This window comes from Ammospiza nelsoni, chromosome 5, assembly GCF_027579445.1.
Source record: "Ammospiza nelsoni isolate bAmmNel1 chromosome 5, bAmmNel1.pri, whole genome shotgun sequence".
In the NCBI taxonomy this organism is placed as follows: domain Eukaryota; kingdom Metazoa; phylum Chordata; class Aves; order Passeriformes; family Passerellidae; genus Ammospiza; species Ammospiza nelsoni.
The window spans coordinates 22,822,033-22,834,799 of record NC_080637.1 but is presented as its reverse complement, the minus strand read 5'-3'; positions in this window follow the sequence as shown (position 1 = coordinate 22,834,799).

Genomic DNA, 12,767 nt, shown 5'->3' with positions numbered 1-12,767 from the left:
GACTTCTTAAATTTTTTTTTGTCTGAAAAATGATTATATATCTCTTTATTGAAGAATTTCAAAGTTTACTCAGCCTTCAAACTAAAGATTATGTAGGAGCTAAGTGGGACTTTAGGGCTCCAGGACTATAATTTTGTACCACTAAAAAGTCAATAAAATTGTCATTTTTGAGCATAATCTTACATCTCAGGAAACTGGGACAGACCAGAGTGTTACATTAACTGACAATAATGGTTACCAGCTGTCCACTGCACAATTTAAATACAGCAAATGGGCCTCAGTTTGTGCCAATATTTGAATGCCAGCAACAGCATTGTGTTAGAGCAGTTCAGAGATTAATAGTTTCTCTTTTCTCACAGCACCTGACCTCTAATACATTTGCTCCATCTCATAATGGTGCAACGTTTATGAGAGTTTCAAGGAGCAGTCCAAGGTGTGGTTTAGAGCGTCAGCATATTCCTGTTCTCACACAGGGGGTGTTGCAGAGTTTTCTCAGTAATTTTTCTCTTGATTTAGAGAAGTAAGTCTCAAAGAGACCAGTGGCCTCTCAAAATGGTGCAGTATTGTGAAAGTGAAAGTATCACTTTCAGGGCTCTATATGACCTTGTGCTGGGTGTCTAGCAAGAGCAGAGTTGCCAAAAGTGGGGAGAAGCAAGTCCATGCTGACAGCAGTTTGCTGATTGCCATGGTAACCAGGGGCATTACTGTGCCTCTAAATGGTCAAAATATGCATTGCCATCCAGTGCTCCTCAGAGCAATGTTCTCATCGTAACCGTAAGAGGAATTGTCAGAGACAACAAATATGGGGCAGAATTAGTCACATCCATGCTATATTCCAGGACAGGTGCCCTCAGCCTGTTCCCTAGGACCTTGTGCTGTGCCCCTGGTGAAGCATTTCCACCACTGCTGACTTGCTGCAGCTTCTACACCCGTTACTTTACTGCGCTCTTGCACTTTAGAGTTTGTACTGAGCACTGCAGCTCAGTGCCTAGCACAACCTCTCTGTGACATTGTAACATTCTCCAATTTATGATGTTGAGGACATTATGAGGAAAAAAAAAGCTTTCTTTTTTGGAGAGGAAAAATATGCTGTTTCCATTATTATTATTATTATTAGACAGAAAGGAGAGAAAAATTTCTCACTTCTCCATTAAACTATATAATAAAACAAGAAACTTTTATGATGCATTGAATTTGGGACTGCTACTGTTTACACATAGCTATGTACATTTATTTCTAAACATCCTCATGGACTCTAGAACTTCTATAATAGAATTTTTAAAAATAGCTGAATGAGGGGAAAGAAAATGTCTCTAACCTATACAAAACAAATGAAGATGTGTTGTGGTTTTTGCAGGATAAATTAGATAAAGCATGAGAAAATTACCCTTCACCCTGAAGGACACATTTGAAGTATAAAGGCCTTATGAGGTTCTTAATAAATTCAGGGGAGTATTGAGCAATAGCTAGCTATCACACACCAGGTTTTGGGCAGGATAAAGCCTTCCATAGCCACGTCAAGTTACGTGAACCTTCTTCAACATGTTTAAATAAGCACTGGCAAATTGACAGTGTCACACTGTCGGGAACAACTAAGAAAACATAACCTAGTGCAAGTGAAGGAAGGTAGCTGGCCCAACCTACTTGGGTTAGCTGCTGAATTTGGGTCCATCTAGAAGCATAAAATGTTTGAACATTGTGGGCAATCATTTTTAACATTTTTAGTTTTTTTCTGAACCAGAATCTAGATTAATTTCACAGAGATACAGAAAGATTTTTATGATGCAGTTCCATTTTAGTTCGCAGTGAAATTCAGTATCTGTTCAATTATTGGTGACTGGATGTTGGCACAAAAAAAGATGAAATAAATAATTCAGAACAATTAGCATAGAAGTGTAACATTTCACAGGAGGGATTAAACTGGAGTGACTCATTCAATCTATCCTGCTGTTTACAGAGGTTTCAGTAACCTAGTGAGGGTGGAAAAATTTTCCATGAGACTCAGACCTCAGGTTAGGTAAAGAGATGTTTTGAATGAGTTAATTGTAAAAGCTGTGTTTGAGTAATGTGTTGTCTAAAATAGGGTTGAAAGGTAATAACAGCTTCCATGCAGCAGGTCATTGGCCAAATAGAGAATAAGAGGCTCATTCACAGATGGTGGATGTGTTAGGTCAATGGAACTAGCAATAAAGTCTGTCCACAGAGAGTAACACAAAACACCACTCAGAGCAGCAGGATCCCATTCAGAAGTTAGGACACTACACTGCTGGATATCCATATGCATTTGAGGCTGAAGACAATGGCATAATCCTTCAGAAAATAAACACATTTCAAGAAGCAGCAAAAATTGGAGCTTCTCTGCCCCAGACTGACAAAATATTCAGATGTGACATTTGAAAGCAAAGAAATATTCTTGTTTAACATATGCAAGAAAACACCTTCGTGTACATTTCTTGTAAACAAGCAGAACTTTAGCAAAAGAAATCCAGCTCTTGACATTTGTTCCTCTATCACAATTAATCTTGCAAGTTCCTGATCATGAACTAATAACTCTGATTAATGGGACAAAATATATTCAGAAACAGAAGATGATAAGAGAGACAGCATTTTTTTAGTTCCATAAGGGACTCAAACATGTCTGTATCTGACCATGATAGTTTGAGGTCCTTTAGGAGGTAATCTAATATATTTCTGTGACATCACAGATTTTTTAGAAGAATTTGAAAGGATGGTGAGATTTTGACTGGAAAATGGTTGTGAAAGAACTTTCTGGGACATACATCAAGCTGAAGAATAAAGTTAAAGAGAATTCCTATAACTAAGAGGCTATAGCAGAATGAAGCTGCTAGTAAGTATTTTAAATTTGTCATGGAGCTTGAAGAGAATTCTCCCTGGAGCTGGGAAAATGTTCAGAGTTAAAGTTCAGACTAAGTGAGATGAAAGAAAAGAATAATTTGAAAAGAAAAAATTGATTTCTTTGTAAATATATGCCCATGTTTTAAATAAGAATGATTAGTTGGAAGCATATTTTGTGCAAGAAAAATGTTTTGGCTCAATTCTTTACATGCTTGCAGGTAATTTAAAGTTAGCTGAATATCTGTATTGTATCCTCATAGTCATAGTCTTAGATGATTTGTGTGATTGCTGGTTGCAATGATATTGAACTGGCAATTTTCTAAATAGCAGCAAAGTAGCAATCTCTGTGTAAGCAGGTCTATTTGGCACAGCGAGATTATGGTAAAATCTCCCAAGGCATAATTTTGCTACAAAGGGGAACAGTCAGAGGAAGACTTTGATGGACAACAAATTAAAGTAAGTGATTGACAAGACAGAGACAAGTTGAGGTATTCGGCGCCAATTCTGAGAGCCCAATAGCCTGCTGGGTTATTTATCAGGATATTAACGGAAATAATTGCTATTTTTTGTTATAAGACTGCCTCAAAAACTCCTAAGTTCATTCTGTATTTCTGATAACAAGAAAAATTACAAGGACATTTACTTAGTCATATTTTCACAAACTTCGTTTCTGCTCCTCCTGGAGTCTGCAGAATCACAGACAGTCAAAGTTTCTGGGAAAAAGCTTCAGGATTTAATAAGTGCAATATCTTGTATGACTGGTTTCCTTAGTGTCTCTTGACCTTTTCTTTCACAGAGGCACTTTATTATCTTTTAAGAATTTCTGCATATCTTTGAGCAAAAAATGAGACTCATATGGATATAAATCTGATTTGCCAAAGAAGTGTGATTTCTATGGCATGGAAGGATTATTCATTTCTATAGTCTTTGATTTTAAACCTTACCTTTCTGTGAATTATTCCAACAGCTACTCTCTTTCTCAGTTTGATGGTTCAGGTTTTGACCTCATGGATCAGTGTTTTGCTGTTACTTGTTTAGTAAGAAAATACTGTCTCATGAACACACAATGCCCATGTAACTGCACTTGTGTTTCCACACTACTAAAAAATAAGAAAGCAAAACCATGCTTCAAATACAGTACAAACACTTCAATCTTATACATGAAGGAGAACAAGAGGTACAGCTGTGATGGGAGAACAGAATAGAAATAAAAAACCATTAAGATGCATTTGCTTCTGATTTCACTAAGGATCATGTGGTTAAAAAGAAAATCATTAAATACTTGCATTTGAAATGCACTTCCAGAGGTCATTGTCCACTGTGTCCCTGCTCCATCAACTCAAAGCAAATCTAATCAGAACAAATTGCTCAGGGCCATGTCTTGTTGATTCTTGAGCATCTCCAAGGATGAAGAGTCCACAGCAACTCTGGCCAACCCGTTTTGGACCAACTTTTTATTTAAAAAACTAATAACATTATATTTCTATGTTATGATGAATCACAATGTACCATGTTCTAGCTTGTTTTCCTCGCTTCCTAGGGACAAAGATAATGTAGTCATTGGAGATGAGGATATGAACATGGAAACAATCATAATTAGGAAGGAAACAAAGGGGTTAATGATTTTAAGATTAAGATTATTTCATTAAGGTGAGTAGAAACTGATCTAATTGTTTGGAACACTGTGAGTCATTCTAAAGAATAGGTTGTTGAGTTTCTTTAGGCTTCTAAAGATAATCATTGGCAGTGAGTTCTTAATGTTTTCATTAATAATCTGGGCAGCAAAATAACACTGTTAATGCAATTTGCTGACAACATAAATTTGGCAGATAAGAATAGTACAGAGAAAAATTAGAACTGTGCAGACACATAAATACATAAGTTTAAATGGAACAAGAAACATAAACACATCAGATACAATAATATAAGCACATAAGTAAGGCTCACATATGCCTCTCCCAAGTTTACACTTTCCAACACATCTGTGGGTCTTGGGCTAAAGCTCAGCCCACTCCCTTGGTTAGGGCTAGGAGAAAGACAAATTTTAGAAATCTGGCAAACCTTGGTGTTCAAAATAATTTCTAGGCCATTTATACTCAGGAATAAGTTTTGGGAACAAAGTTCAGTCCAAGACCAGGTCTTGGGCTAGATTTTGGGCTTAGTGTTCAGAGACACAAAGGTTAGAGACTCTCTGACCATCTGTTTTTAATATGAAGTACCATTGCACTGGGTTTGTGTGACAAGATTTAGGCAGTGGGGAGGGTACAGGGGTGGCTTCTGTGAGAAGGTGCCAGAAGCTTCCCCTGTGTCCAGCACAGCCAATGCCGGCCAGCTCCAGGATGGATCTGCCTCTGGCCAAGGCCAAGCCCATCAGTGATGGTGGGATAACAGATATAAGAAATGGAAAATCTGCTGTGTAACAGCAGCAGTGAAGAGAGAAGTGAAACCATGTAGAGAAACAGTTCTGCAGCACCAAGGTCAGCGAAGGAAGATGGGGAGGCAGGAGGTGCTGCAGGCCCCAGAGCTGGGATTCCCCTGCAGGCCCTGGTGCGGCCCGTGGGGAGGCAGCTGTGCCCCTGCAGCCCAGGGAGGAGCAGGGGAGCAGAGATCCACCTGCAGCCCATGGGGAACACAATGCCAGAGCAGGTGGATGCCCAAAGGAGTCTGTGACCTGTGGGAAAGCCACACTGGAGCAGGTCATGAAGAACTGCAGCCCTTGGGAAGGACTCATGTTCATGGAGGACTGTCTCCTGCGTGAGAGACCCCTTCCTGGAGCTGGGGAAGCGTGTGAGGAGTCCTCCTGAGGGAGAAGGAGCAGCCGAGACAATGAATGATGAACAGAACACAATCCATAACCCCCACTCCCCATCCCTCTGCATCACCGTGGGGAGGAGATAGAGAACTGGGGGGTCAGGTTGAGCCCAGGAAGAAGGGAAAGGTGAGGGAAAGGTGTTCTGAAATTTGGGGGTTTTCTCATTATCCTGTTTTGATTTGATTTGCAATAAATTCAAATATTTTCCTTCAATCTGTTTTGCCTGTGATAGTAATTGGTGAGTGATCTTCCCTGTCGTTATACCAAACTACAAGACTTTCATTACTTTTTTTCCCCCTGTCCAGCTGAGGTGGGGAGTGATAGAGCAGCTCTGATGGGCACCAGGTGTCCTACCTATGATAGTGAAGTCACTTGTCTGAAAAAGGTGCAGCAGAAGCAAGATGGGTAGAAAAAGCCTCTAACAGCATCCAGGTTAAATGGATTATTGAGTGCACACTGGGGAAATGGAACTAATTAAGAAGTTGCATAGTATGCTCCTAACATTTATAATCTTATAAGGGACCCTCTATACTTATTTTCTTCTTGCACTGCAGAGAAAATTTCTGCATATGTGTGTGCAAAAAAAGAGGTTTGGGAAGAAGGAACTTTGACGAGCGCATTAACAGTGTGCAGAAAGGATAATTTTGGTGGTGGCTGTGGAATATCCAGCTCATTTGTTCACTTCTGAGGTCTGGGAGTCTTGGACACACTATTCATGTTTGACTCCCCTCGGCTCCCACATACACTGCACTACAGTAGAAGTGCACCCAAACATGAAATATTCACCTAATTAATTAGGTCAATTAATAGCTTAATTAGCTGTCTTATTAGCAATGTGCTAAATAGTGAAGAGCAGTTGGGACTTCATAGATTTTAAAGGTACAGAATAATAGTATTGTTCTACATATTAAGGGTCACAGCATTCTTACTATTAAAAATCAAGGTTAGTACAAATAAATCATGTCATCTGGCTCATGAGCTTGGAGTGAAACAGAATTTTTCCCTCTCCTGAAAGACATCCTTAATCACTTTTAGATAGGTTGTGTACCTGCATCTGTTAGCAGAGACTCTTTCTCTGTATTCCTGGCAAGAGTAGATAAAACTGGGAAAGAAAGGGTGTTACAGTGCCCCAGCACTGCTCAGTGTTAGAGGATGAGGAGATGGCTTTTTGATATTGCTTACTTGTCTCCTCATTTAACACTCCAACCATACCCCTATATGTACATAGGCAATTCATAGCACAGGCAATTCTCCTGGCTGTGAACTTCTGTTAATATGAAAAAATAGCCCTTGGAAATTTTGAATACCTTGGGAAAGTCAGCCCTGCTTGTCAGCTCTCAAAGTTATGCATACTTCCAGGAAGATTTTCACTAGAACTTCATGGGCACATTCACAAGCATAAGTGAACTGCCAACTTTGATTACTTGTCCCAAAGAATTGGGATGCAGGAGATTTTCAGGTAAAAATTATAATTCAGAACACATTATACTTTTATTTTCTTTTTGGAAATGACTGAATGTGAAATTACAATAAATTGCTTTAGGTTACCATCAGGACTGGACATATGCTTAACTACTTTAGATTTGGCAACTGAAGAAAGCAAAAGCAGTAGTGTGAATTACAGGCATCATTAAGAGTGTTGCCTATAGTGAAACTGGACAGTTCATTAAACTATAGTTCTTAGCTAGTTAGACCTTTAAACATGGTGTATTATAAAAATTATAGCAATTACCATGATAATTAAATGAGTCATCTATGATTACATCTGAGCTTAATGTCATGCTTAAGGCAAGAGGTGCACTTTGGGCTTTAAAAGGTTAATTGACCTTTAGGAAAAAAAATATAGACATGATATGAAGGACTAGATGGTACCCTGTTCCTAAGTGATAAAGAGTAGCATAATAAGAACCTTCCCTATGTGTCTCCATGACCTCCTTGGATTTCTGTGAAGAAATTTTACCTGTCTGCCTAAAAATGAATTGATTTTAAGACTTTCTGTATTAAGAAAGACAATTGTTTCTCTATTTTGTTTTTGCTCAAATTTTCAAGCATTTAAACATTTTATTAATACTGCTGGTAAGATGAGTGTTAACTTTCTTAGGGGATACTCCTGTAGACATCATCCCTTATTGACTGGCATGTGAACTTATGGTATTTAATGTTTTAAGTTAGCAGTAAAACCAAGTGAACAAAACACTGACCTTTCAGGAAACATCTGATACTAACTAGTACTTGGGAGTGACATGGCACTCTGCATTATACAGGATGTACAGGATCAGGCTGCCTGGGTGCTCACAAGGCTTGAACAGGCTGCAGGAGCCTGAAACAGCCTTAACAGGACTTGCAAAGCAATTGCCAGATTAACATTGCACTTATCTGCCAGTCAAAGGCAACTGAGATGTTTCCTTTCATTTCTCCCCCTTCTGATGGTCATGACTGCTGCAAAAATGTCACCTCAGTGTTCCGTGCTCACCACCTGTGACATTCCCATTTGTTACTTGCAGCTCCTTATTTCTCTTCACCTCTAGCTCCCTATGCAGGCAGAGCTGATGGTGGGGCATCCACATGGCTAAAATGACTGTGTTACAATTACAGGTGTCTTTATCTATGGAACTTTTCTTTCATTTTTCTGTTTGTCTGCTTATATTTTCTTTTACTCTTTGTTACTTCGCCCGACAAATCACATTGAAAAAAGTCTTTCATCTCAGCCCAGAATGCAGATGCAAGAGCTACAAGGATCCTGATTTTTGTCAGGGAGCTCTGTAAGTCTGTAAGCAAATAAAAAAAATTAATAAAAGCAATTTACACGAGGGACTCCCTTATGCTTGCTGCCCTGGGAGTAGGAAGAAGACAAACTCCATTAGTTTGCCATCAGATGCCCACTCCAATAAAAATCAAAACCTATTTGAGATGCTCTATGATCTCTCACATTGCCACTGGCCAGTGATCCAGAAATGCATGGACCTTTCAGAGGTTTTCAGCAGCTGTGTTTTACTCATTCTATTAAACACTTCTCATCTGTTCCAGAGACAAGTGTGTTAGTGGTAATTTCAGGTAAAAATCTGTGTTAGCTTTTTCCTCATGCACGTATTTGTTTCTCTGAGAAATGCAGAGAAATGCTCTGCTTCTGTAAAGAAAGCAAAATTTCCCTAAGAACTTCCTTAGGCTAGGACCTGCTGCCATGCTTCTCAGGGCATCTGAATGAGTCAGCCTCAAAATGCAGTGTTTTTCCTACAGAGTGAGGTGGGGACAGGGCTAGTGTTTGTAGGATTAGGAATCTTCAGAAATATGAATATGCTTCCCTACACTGCAAAAGGCTATGTAAATCTGTATGGTCTGAAGACCCAAATGAGGGCATTCATACTCAAATGACCCCCGAAAAAGTTGGAATCTAGGTGAAAAACCTCTGCCAAGGGAAACTGAAGATTACTCTTACATCTCCTTGTTTTACTTGGGGAATTAGACAGTGTCCTGATTTTGAGCCCAGCTGGAGATGAAACACCATGCAGCTATCCAGTGGAATCAGCAAGAAAATTGGAGGATGAGGGCTACATTTGGAGTGATGCAATAACAAAGAGACAGAATGCCCATACAGTAAGCAATCCTGGACATCTCACAAATTAATCACCTTTTTAGCACCTTCTTTCCTTTCTATGCTTTTTCTGGTTTGTCATTTAAGCAGCTCTTCAGGAAAGACTTCAGATTCACAGAGGCAGGTCACTCAAGGGGATGTCCTCTAGATTTCCTCACCAGTTTACTCTGAGCCAAATTTACCATGTGCACATGTCTTGTACTATGTTTCCCCCTGGACTCAAAAAAAAACCCCAAAACCCCAAAAACCAAATCAAACCAAAACAAAACAAAAATAAAAAAACAAAAGAACCCCCAAGAAAGCATAGTCATAGAGGCAAAACATTAGTAAGACAGAAATAGCTGACATTAACCCTTTGGCAGATACCCCTGGTATCCTCGAACTTTGTGGACTAAGAAAGTGATAGCAGGATGCACATTAGGTGCTTTTAGGATCAGGAATGTTAGACAAATGATAAACAACACAAGTATGGGTAATTCAGCATGCACAGCATGAGCCAGAACCTCTGGGGAACAATAAAGTTAAACATGAATTTGTTCTCTGCTCTCAAGGCATGCTACAAATAGGCATGCACAGGATTATGACTGTTTTTGCCTGCAGTCTTCAGACCTTTTGTCTTCTCTCTCTTAGGATCCTTGATCCTGTAGAATCAGTGATGATCCATGATGAAACTCCAGCTAGGTAGGAGCCAAGAAAAATTTATGACTCATGACAGTGGGAGGTCCAAAGATCCACTTCAGCACCTTGACACAAGACTGTATCATGAGACAAACACCACTGAGCCCATTTGGACATTGGTCACATTTTCTTTTTCCTTGCTTAACTTTCCTTTTGTTTCCCTGTTAAAACATCCTGAGGTTATATACCCAGTTAATAGATTTGCTGCCTCAGTTTCTGCCTCTTTCTTTCTTTTCTCCCATTTCTGGTCTGCCATACCAACATGCAGTGCAGCACAGGCTACAGACCCTCTGTAAGCCCCACATCTGATTCTGCTGCCTTGACAGTCACAGAAACATGTCTGTCACAGCTCACCAGGCTGGACTAATGCCAGCTAAATATAGTTTTAATGGGATCAGGGATTAATTCCCTGGTGGCTGAGAAGGCTTAGCTGCCATATGGCCTCTCTGGGCTGCTTTGCCAGTAGCGCCACAAAAGTGAATTGCCTTCCACAAGCTGGAAAAGGGGAGCTTGGGAAGTAATATTAAGAGAGAGGATATGAAAGTACAGGGTGTCAGGCAGTTTTATGGGTTAGCATAGGAGTCATTCATCATGAAGACTAAGTCCTACTGAAAGAATGGCAGCAAATTAAGGGACAGAAAACATGAAGTTTGCTATCCCATAGCACATTCCCCTTCTAATGTAGAAGGTTATTTACGCCTGTTTCTTCAGTGTTTTCAAAACTCGTAAGAACAAAACCTTTAATATAACAGAAATGATCCAGCAGTTTTCAGAGAGCAAGCTTTGGCAACTTCCACAGGAACACTGGGGAAAATAATCCTAACAAGGATCAGGGGTGTCCTAATGAAAGTAGCTATTGACTTTTCATCATACCCTTGAACGGATAATTAAACCAAGTGAGATGAAGAACAAAGTAAGTGCTATTAAAATATAATCAGTGGTAAATGCAAATGTCAATAATCTAATTAGTGCTATTTTTCCTTGAGAGGCAGCAAATAATAAACCACAGAGGATTACAGTCTAAGATTAAGATTACACTTCAGGATGTCCTGCTGTACAACAGAAACTCTATTGCAAAACCAGTTATACATTCATACCTGTCCTTCCATCACCATGGCTATTTCTTCATGGGAGGTGTAGTTTTACTCCAGCAATCAAGAGCTTACAAAGTACTGAGACTGCTGGACAAACAAATTGGCAGAGTCCTTCATGACTTAACACCAGTGTTACAGATTTAATTTAAGACTTCACAGACACAGTCTGAGCAGTTGAGTATCTTAGCTTGCCTTCTTTGTTGTTTAGTCAGTATGCACACATCAGGGCTCTTTCTAGCTGATACTCCTGGGGGAAGCACAGGCACAGCATCAGGAAAGATGTTTTCCCTTGTTGAGACAGACACACCACCACAGCTTAGTGAAGTCACCTTTGCCAACGACAGCACTCCTCCATCAGCTTGTTTCCATCCACATAAGCAATTTTGCCGCCATAAGGATGTGAAACAGAGGACATGATTTGTCCACATGCTTATGATAGCAGTACTTAGCACTACTTACATCAGCTTAAATTGAGTCCCTTAGGCCAAAAGCATACAAGTTCTAGCCAGGATAGCAAGTGCTGGCTAAGCCAGCATCCCCCCCAGGCAATTTGGTTACACCACCAAATGCCAATCGTAGACCTGTCAAATGAAGAGTGGGCATTTTCTGAATTTTGTTTAGCTCTTTTAGGAAAACTATGTGAGCGGCGTGGTTAGGAAAACCCCCATGTGCTGCTGCTCCTCATGGCATCTCCACGAGAGGGCTCTGCTGGCATGTCCGCATGGGCCCCGGGACAGGCCCGGCTGCAGCCCCGGGACAGGGCCGAGGAAAGAAATTAAACACACAAAACTCAAATCTGGGGAGAAAAAGGAAAAGAAAAGAAAAAGAGGGAGGGAGGGAGGGAGGGAGGGAGGAAGGAAGGAAGGAAGGAAGGAAGGAAGGAAGGAAGGAAGGAAGGAAGGAAGGAAGGAAGGAAGGAAGGAAGGAAGGAAGGAAGGAAGGAAGGAAGGAAGGAAGGAAGGAAGGAAGGAAGGAAGGAAGGAAGGAAGGAAGGAAGGAAGGAAGGAAGGAAGGAAGGAAGGAAGGAAGGAAGGAAGGAAGGAAGGAAGGAAGGAAGGAAGGAAGGAAGGAAGGAAGGAAGGAAGGAAGGAAAGAAGGAAAGAAGGAAAGAAGGAAAGAAGGAAAGAAGGAAAGAAGTCAAAATCAAATGTCCACAATTTTCAGCCAAAAATATTGGTCTTGATGCAATAAGGAAGTGTGCCATGGGGCCTCTTTATAAAATAAGGGCCAAAGTTTGCAGTGAAAAGTTTAACCCTGCCATAGCAAAAAAAAAAAAAAAAAAAAAAAAAAACAAAAACAAAAACAAAAACAACAAAACAAAACAAAAAAAAATAAAAAAACCAACCTTAACAATATTTCACAAACTTTATTCTCAAAAGACTTTGGTTCTCATATGCCTGAGAGCATCATTAGGGTTGATCTTCACTCCATGGCTGCTTGTTTCCTGCAGCACTGTAAACCCAAGTGAACAATGTCCATCTGTCTCCTCCAGCTGATGTGGGGTTTACTCTGTTCGTAGGAGGAGCTGAACAGTGAGATCACTTTGTTTCTTGTTTTCCCCTGTACAACTGGCTTCATACTCCCTCCTAAGTGAGCAGTTCAGTCTGTGTAACTGAGCACAGGTGAAACGAAGACTGAGGCAAGGGCTTTCATCAGTATACTCAGCATAACATCTTTCTGCCCTGAATGATGAGATTCCTGAAACAGAAGTCGACTTTGATGTGCACAGCATCAG